This window comes from Ascaphus truei, chromosome 23 (genome assembly GCF_040206685.1).
Source record: "Ascaphus truei isolate aAscTru1 chromosome 23, aAscTru1.hap1, whole genome shotgun sequence".
Taxonomy (NCBI): Eukaryota; Metazoa; Chordata; class Amphibia; order Anura; family Ascaphidae; genus Ascaphus; species Ascaphus truei.
In genome coordinates, this window is record NC_134505.1 from 5,482,387 (window position 1) to 5,490,900 (window position 8,514).

The window sequence follows — 8,514 nt, forward strand, 5'->3', positions numbered from 1 at the left end:
CGAGGTGGTACTGTAGACCCACATCAACCTGTTGAAAATACGCTGCTGGAGTTATCTCTGTCTCTCCTACGTCTGTGTCTGCCCCTCTCCTCCCGAAATCCCTTCAATAGCGCCCAAACAAACCCGGAATTACAAATACAAGTCGACTTCTCTGCTTCGCAGCTACATGAAAAAAATGCACAGATTCCCAACAAGCTCTAAGAAACCCCAACCATTACCACATTATATATATATAATAATATATATATGTATATACATATATATATATATACATAGTGTTAAAAGGAGTGCTAGTGGGCGTGGCTAAATGTATACAACAAACAACTAAAACGCCCAAAGCTACTCCCCCTGTTACATGTCAGATCTTTTCTCCTGCTATACCCCTTCTTGTCTCTACGGCTCCACAGACGGCTGTCTCCACTCTGTTCCCTTTGTCTCTAAAAGCACGTTTTATAGAGGCTGCTACACGTCTGATGAGAATTAAACAAAAAAACAAAGAATCGCAGTTTGTCACAGCTGTAAACATCTTTATGTCACGATATTCTCAGATGTAGAGGAACTGCTGCCCGCCCAATATCTGAAATAATATAAGACACATCTGCGCTTCTGGTTCAGGATTCTCGGTGATAATCCAATATTCAACGATCGGTGTAACGAACCGGGTCTCCCCCGGATTTGAAATCCACTATTTATTGCTCAGCAAAATGACCACGCGTGGCCTTCCTCAAAAGCAGAAAGGCCACGTGTGGCCCGAAACGTCAAGTCATTTTGTTGAGCAATAAATAGTGTATTTCAAATCCGGGAGGGGCCCGGCTCTTTGCACCTTGTTTCGATGATCTTCTCAGAGAAATATTTCAAGCGATGAGATAAAAGCAAACGGTGTCAATCTATCTATATATTTCTCAAACTGTTGTATGCGTGTCTGTTTGTCCTGTGTCTCCCTGTCCCTAGGGGCAATCACATTGGACCTTTGGCCCGTCACTCCGCCTCAGGCCAATGAGATGGCTCCCTTGGCCTGCCCGCCCCCGCACACCTCTCATTGGCCTGAGGCGGAGTGACGGGCCAAAGGGGACACCCCCCCCCCCCACACACACACCGCCACCTCCTCCTCCTCCCGCCCAGGTAAGTCACACCACTGCACATCCCGCCTCAGCTTATGGCGCCAGTAACTCTCCTATTTCAGGCGCGCAGCCTCGTGCCTCAGGCCAGGACCCAGGCCCACACATGGCGCTTCCTGCCGGCGCCTGCACGCGCCTCAGTCAGCTGGACGACACAACGGGGGACCAAGCGGTCGCAGGGGGGGGGAGAGCGAGGTACGGGGAACGGGGGGGCGAGCCCTGAGTCATGGGGGAGCGAGCCCCGAGTCACGGGAAACCGGGGGGGGGGGGGCGAAGAGCGAGTCACGGGGAACGGGGGGGGGGGGGCGAAGAGCGAGCCCCGAGCCATCGGGGAACCAAGAACGGGGAGCGACTTGCCGCCGATCCAGCGGGGGGACGGACGCCCGGACAGGGGGGGGGCATGCGGATACATAAATTATGACAATATATATGCCCCCTGCTCTCCACCCCCCCCACTCCCCTTTCCCACCCCCACTCCCCATAGCCCCCCCTCCCCCTTTCCCCCCCTGCTCCCCTTTCCCCCCCGCTCCCCTTTCCCCCCCCCTCCCCTTTCCCCCCCCCTCTCCCCTTCCCCCCCCTCCCCTTTCCCCCCCCGCTCCCCTTTCCCCCCTGCTCCCCTTTCCCCCCCAGCTCCCCTTTCACCCCCCGCTCCCCTTTCCCCCCCGCTCCCCTTTCCCCCCGCTCCCCTTTCCCCCCCCGCTCCCCTTTTCCCCCCCGCTCCCCTTCCCCCCCCCCTCCGCTCCCCTTTCCCCCCCTCTGCTCCCCTTTCCCCCCCACTCCCCTTTCTCCCCCCCAATCCCCTTAATTCCCCCACTCCCCTTTCCCCCCCATCTGCTCCCCTTTCCCCCCCCACTCCCCTTCCCCCCCCCCTCTGCTCCCCTTTCCCCCCCCCACTCTCCCTCCCCCGCACTCCCCTTTCCCCCCCCTCCGCTCCCCTTTCCCCCCCCTCCACTCCCCATTCCCTCCCCCCTCTGCTCCCCTTTCCCCCCCCTCCACTCCCCTTTCCACCACCCTCCGCTCTCCTTTCCCCCCCTCCGCTCCCCTTTCCCCCCCCTCCCCTCCTCCGCTCCCCTTTCCCTCCCTTCCCTCCGCTCCCCCCCCTCCCCTTTCCCCCCCTCCGCTCCCTTCCGCTCCCCTTTCCCCCCCTCCTCCGCTCCCCTTTCCACCCTCCGCTCCCCTTTCCACCACAACCTCCGCTCTCCTTTCCACGCCCCCCTCCGCTCCCCTTTCCACCCCCCCCTCCGCTCCCCTTTCCACCCCCCCTCCGCACCCCTTTCCACCCCCCCCCCTCTGCTCCCCTTTCCACCCCCCCTCCGCTCCCCTTTCCACCCCCCCCCCTCCGCTCCCCTTTCAACCCCCCCTCTGCTCCCCTTTCCATCCCCCCTCCTCCCCTTTCCATCCCCCTCCTCCCCTTTCCACCCCCCCACTCCCCTCCCCCCCCCCCCATTTCCCTTTCCATCCAACCCTCCCCTTTCAATCCCCCCTCCTCCCCTTTCCATCCCCCCCACTCCCCTTTCCCCCCCCCACTCCCCTTTCAACCCCCTCACTCCCCTTTCCATCCCCCCCTCCTCCCCTTTCCATCCCCCCTCCTCCCCTTTCCATCCCCCCCACTCCCCTTCCCCCCACTCCCCTTTCCATCCCCCCCACTCCCCTTCCCCCCCCCACTCCCCTTTCCATCCCCCCTCCTCCCCTTTCCATCCCCCCTCCTCCCCTTTCCATCCCCCCTCCTCCCTTATCCATCCCCCACACTCCCCTTTCCCCTCCCCTCCTCCCTTATCCATCCCCCACACTCCCCTTTCCCCTCCCCCCACTCCCCTTTCCCCCCCCCCCACTCCCTTACCCCCCCACTCCCCTATCCCCCCCACTCCCCTTCCCCCCCCACTCCCCTTCCCCCCCACTCCCCTTTCCCACCCCCCCACTCCCCTCTCCCACCCCCCACTCCCCTTTCCCACCCCCCCACTCCCCTTTCCCCTCAACTCCCCTTTTCCCCCCTCCGCTCCCCTTTCCCCCCTCCCCTTTCCCCCCCCTCCGCTCCCCTTTCCCCCCCCTCCGCTCCCCTTTTCCTCCCCCCCTCCGCTCCCCATTTCCTCCCCCCCTCCGCTCCCCTTTTCCTCCCCCCCTTTGCTCCCCTTTCCCTCCCCCTCCGCTCCCCTTTCCCTCCCCCCTCCGCTCCCCTTTCCCTCCCCCCTCCGCTCCCCTTTCCCTCCCCTTTCCCTCCGCTCCCCTTTCCCTCCGCTCCCCTTTCCCTCCGCTCCCCTTTCCCCCCTCTCCGCTCCCCTTTCCCTCCGCTCCCCTTCCCCTCCCCTCCGCTCCCCTTTCCCCCCCCCCTCCGCTCCCCTTTCCACCCCCCCCTCCGCTCCCTTTCCACCCCCCCTCCGCTCCCCTTCCTCCCCCCTCCCCCTTCCTCTCACCCCCCCTCCGCTCCCCTTTCCATCCCCCCCTCCGCTCCCCTTTCCATCCCCCCACTCCCCTTTCCCCCCCCACTCCCCTTTCCATCCCCCCTCCTCCCCTTTCCATCCCCCCCACTCCCCGTTCCCCCCCCACTCCACCCCTTTCCTTCCCCCCTCCTCCCCTTTCCATCGCCCCCACTCCCCTTTCCCCCCCCACTCCCCTTTCCCCCCCCACTCACCTTTCCATCCCCCCCTCCTCCCCTTTCCATCCCCCCTCCTCCCCTTTCCATCCCCCACACTCCCCTTTCCCCTCCCCCCACTCCCCTTTCCCCCCCACTCCCCTACCCCCCCCCACTCCCCTACCCCCCCACTCCCCTATCCCCCCACTCCCATCCCCCCCCACTCCCCTTACCCCCCCACTCCCCTTACCCCCCCCACTCCCCTTTCCCACCCCCCACTCCCCTTTTCCCCCCCAACTCCCCTTTTCCCCCCTCCGCTCCCCTTTCCCCCCCTCTCCTTTCCCCCCCTCTTCCCCTTTTCCCCCCACCTCCCCTTTCCCCCCCACCTACCCATTCCCCCCCTCCTCTTTCCCCCCCCTTCCACCCTCCCACCCCTTCCCCTCCTCCAACCCTTCCACCCCCTCCACCACCCCCTCCTCCCCTTCCCGCCGCCCTTCGTCTTCCTGCCCGCCTCTGCTTTCGCGCCCACCCGCCTTTCACCCGCCCTTACTCCGCCCGCCTCTGCCTTTCACCCGCCGCCTCACAGCCGCTGCACGCACTCAACAGACACCCGCCACACTCGACACATACCTGCCGCCACACTCACCTGCTGCCTCCCGCCCCTACGCACCGACATCACTGACCCACCGCCTCACACCCTAGCAGGACCCCCACTCACAGACAGCACTCACAACCCACGTGCCACCCGCCGTCTCACACCCTAGCAGGACCCCCACTCACAGACAGCACTCACAACCCATGTGCCACCCGCCGCCTCACACCCTAGCAGGACCCCCACTCGCAGAGAGCACTCACAACCCACGCGCCACCTGCCGCCTCACACCCTAGCAGGACCCCCACTCACAGACAGCACTCACAACCCACGCGCCACCTGCCGCCTCACACCCTAGCAGGACCCCCACTCACAGACAGCACTCACAACCCACGCGCCACCTGCCGCCTCACACCCTAGCAGGACCCCCACTCACAGACAGCACTCACAACCCATGTGCCACCCGCCGCCTCACACCCTAGCAGGACACACGCCTCACATTTTTACATCTGTTATGTCACCACAATATACATTGTACTGTGGTGTGTTTACAATAATCCATTTTTAAACAACATCGTATTACATTTTATTCCATCTTTCTTTTCAACATTATTATCCAACCTTTACAACAAACAGTCACCTATTGTTCCACGATTTATAAATAATACTACCTATTACGCATTCACATCCCGGGCAACGCCGGGTCTCTCAGCTAGTGCTACATAAGAGGGGAACTCTTTTTTTTAATTCGGTATGTCCAGTGTTAACAATGGTTGCGGAATCGGCTCAGGTCTTTTCCTTTGCAGTTTTCTGTCCAAGGATCCCTATGGAGAAAGAAGATACCAGGTTCAATATAGGCTCAAGAGGGGGGGGGTGGGGGGGGGCGGGGGAGGGGAAACATCGTCAATGTAACGCGAGGGAAGACATTTTAATCCTGCGTCTCTCGGCGTCAATGTGTAACGGGACTGAGCGCCTACCCTTATATGGAGTGATAGGCGGAGTTATAGGGAGAGGTTATATGGCGTAATAGGAGGAGTTATAGGGAGAGGTTATATGGCGTAATAGGTGGAGTTATAGGGAGGGGTTATATGGGGTAATAGGAGGAGTTATAGGGAGCGGTTATATGGGGTAATAGGAGGAGTTATAGGGAGAGGTTATATGGCGTAATAGGAGGAGTTATAGGGATGTGTTATATGGGGTAATAGGAGTTATAGGAAGCGGTCATGATGAGGCAGAATATATATATATATATATTTACATTTTCCACAAAGCATGAGGCTGTCTCAGACATAAATGTGGTTTTTTTTTTTAATCTTAATCCTATAATTTCTATAGTACCTGCCTCAAGCTTCTGCTTACCATCTTGAACAAAATGTCCATAATCTTTATCTCTGTTCCACTTACACGAGAAATGAATGTTTTACGGACGGATATTGAATGTATCAAAGGGACCAGCCATGGATTATCTCAGAAAGTCTACTTACCAAGCACCTAGTCCCTTACGTTCTCCCATAATCCTTTTAAGACAGCGCACATCATCTTCAATATCAGCGTTCAGTAAATCTAATGTAAACAAATATGGCAGCCACGATAAGCGATACAGAGATCTTAGGCCCCGCACACACAGCACGCTACACGACGCGCGCGCGCGTTCGTCACAGATTCCCCGTCGGCCAACGGTAGTGTCCGGCATTGAAACAACCGCTGGCGGCGAAATACGGCGCCGACGCCGCTGCAGACGCGGGAGACCGCGTGAATCGGTGACGTCCGGCTGCAGCAGCGCCACGTCAATTTCAGCGGCCAATCAATGTCAAAGGTCGTATGAGCCACTGTACCAGATGCAAACTTTCTTATCGTTGACGTTGCTCGTTACGCTCGTTTACACGAGGAAAAGTTACGTTTATTGAAAATAATGGCGCTGTGTTCCAAGGGACGCGCAGAACAGTCCAAAACGCACGCGAGGTAAATATTTCGGGTTTTTTTCGACTTCTTGGTTGTTTTGTAAAACGTACCCAAATGGGATCCCCCCCGAAAAAGATGGGGAACCCGATTTCAAGAACGCCCGCCCTTCGTGTACTTTGCTGAATGATTCGGCGCTTGTTGCCTCCCCGGATGTCGCCCTTTGTGTCGGATCGTTCCGTCTGCTCGGGGATGATCACACATCGCCCAGCAGACTGAGGCGCGCGCAACACGCGGACGCTGCGTCGCGACGTTCCCAGTGTGAACGCGGCCTTGAAGATCACTCATATATTAATTTGTTGCCCAATCTTTAGTCTGTGAATTATTCCAAAGAAAATCTGTTCTATATACCCCATTACCCCTTCCAATAACTCCTCCCCTAACTGCTCCCTATAACTCCTCCCCTAACTGCTCCTATAACCTCTCCCTATAACTGCTCCTATAACCTCTCCCTATAACTGCTCCTATAACCGCTCCCTATAACTCCTCCCCTAACTGCTCCTATAACCTCTCCCTATAACTCCTCCCCTAACTGCTCCTATAACCGCTCCCTATAACTCCTCCCCTTACTGCTCCTATAACTCCTCCCCTAACTGCTCCTATAACCTCTCCCTATAACTCCTCCCCTAACTGCTTCTATAACCTCTCCCTATAACTCCTCCCCTAACTGCTCCTATAACCTCTCCCTATAACTCCTCCCCTAACTGCTCCTATAACCACTCCCTATAACTCCTCCCCTAACTGCTCCTATAACCTCTCCCTATAACTCCTCCCCTAACTGCTCCTATAACCGCTCCCTATAACTCCTCCCCTAACTGTTCCTATAACCTCTCCCTATAACCGCTCCTTATAACTCCTCCCCTAACTGATCCTATAACCTCTCCCTATAACTCCTCCCCTAACTGCTCCTATAACTGCTCCCTATAACTCCTCCCCTAACTGCTCCTGTAACTGCTCCCTATAACTCCTCCCCTAACTACTCCTATAACCTCTCCCTATAACTCCTCCCCTAACTGCTCCTATAACCTCACCCTATAACTCCTCCCCTAACTGCTCCTATAACCACTCCCTATAACTCCTCCCCTAACTGCTCCTATAACCTCTCCCTATAACTCCTCCCCTAACTGCCCCTATAACCTCTCCCTATAACTCCTCCCCTAACTGCTCCTATAACCTCACCCTATAACTCCTCCCCTAACTGCTCCTATAACCTCTCCCTATAACTGCTCCCTATAACTCCTCCCCTAACTGCTCCTATAACCTCTCCCTATAACTTCTCCCCTAACTGCTCCTATAACCGCTCCCTATAACTCCTCCCCTAACTGCTCCTATAACCTCTCCCTATAACTCCTCCCCTAACTGCTCCTATAACTCCTCCCCTAACTGCTCCTATAACCTCTCCCTATAACTCCTCCCCTAACTGCTCCCTATAACTCCTCCCCTAACTGCTCCTATAACCTCTCCCTATAACTTCTCCCCTAACTGCTCCTATAACCGCTCCCTATAACTCCTCCCCTAACTGCTCCTATAACCTCTCCCTATAACTCCTCCCCTAACTGCTCCTATAACTCCTCCCCTAACTGCTCCAATAACTGCTCCCTATAACTCCTCCCCTATTGCTCCTATAATCTCTCCCTATAACTCCTCCCCTAACTGCTCCTATAACCTCTCCCTATATCTCCTCCCCTAACTGCTCCTATAACCTCTCCCTATAACTCCTCCTCTTACTGCTCCTATAACTCCTCCCCTAACTGCTCCTATAACCTCACCCTATAACTCCTCCCCTAGCTGCTCCTATAACCGCTCCCTATAACTCCTCCCCTAACTGCTCCTATAACCTCACCCTATAACTCCTCCCCGAGTGAGTTAGTTAGTGACTGGGTGGGTGAGTTAGTGACTGGGTGGGTGGGTGGGTGGGTGAGTGAGTTATTGACTGGATGGGTGAGTGAGTTAGTGACTGGGTGGGTGGGTGAGTTAGTGACTTGGGTGGGTGAGTTAGTGACTTTGAGTTAGTGACTTGGGTGGGTGAGTGAGTTAGTGAGTTGGGTCTGTGAGTGAGTTAGTGAGTTGGGTCTGTGAGTGAGTTAGTGACTGGGTGGGTGGGTGAGTGAGTGAGTTAGTGACAGGATGGGTGGGTGAGTGAGTTAGTGACTGGGTGGGTGGGTGAGTGAGTTAATGACTGGGTGGGTGGGTGAGTTAGTGACTGGATGGGTGAGTTAGTGACTGGGTGGGTGAGTTAGTGAGTGGGTGGGTGAGTTAGTGACTGGGTGGGTGAG

General features: G+C 57.0%; 1 long non-coding RNA gene across 1 annotated transcript; it reads right to left on the reverse strand.

Moving 5' to 3' along the window:
- Positions 1–4,849: 4,849 nt before the first annotated feature.
- Positions 4,850–5,845, reverse strand: LOC142472985 (uncharacterized). The gene is made up of 2 exons (XR_012789951.1): positions 5,764–5,845; positions 4,850–5,103 (listed from the first exon to the last, which is right to left on the reverse strand). It is a non-coding gene; the product is annotated as an uncharacterized LOC142472985 (long non-coding RNA).
- Between the last annotated feature and the right edge of the window lie 2,669 nt (positions 5,846–8,514).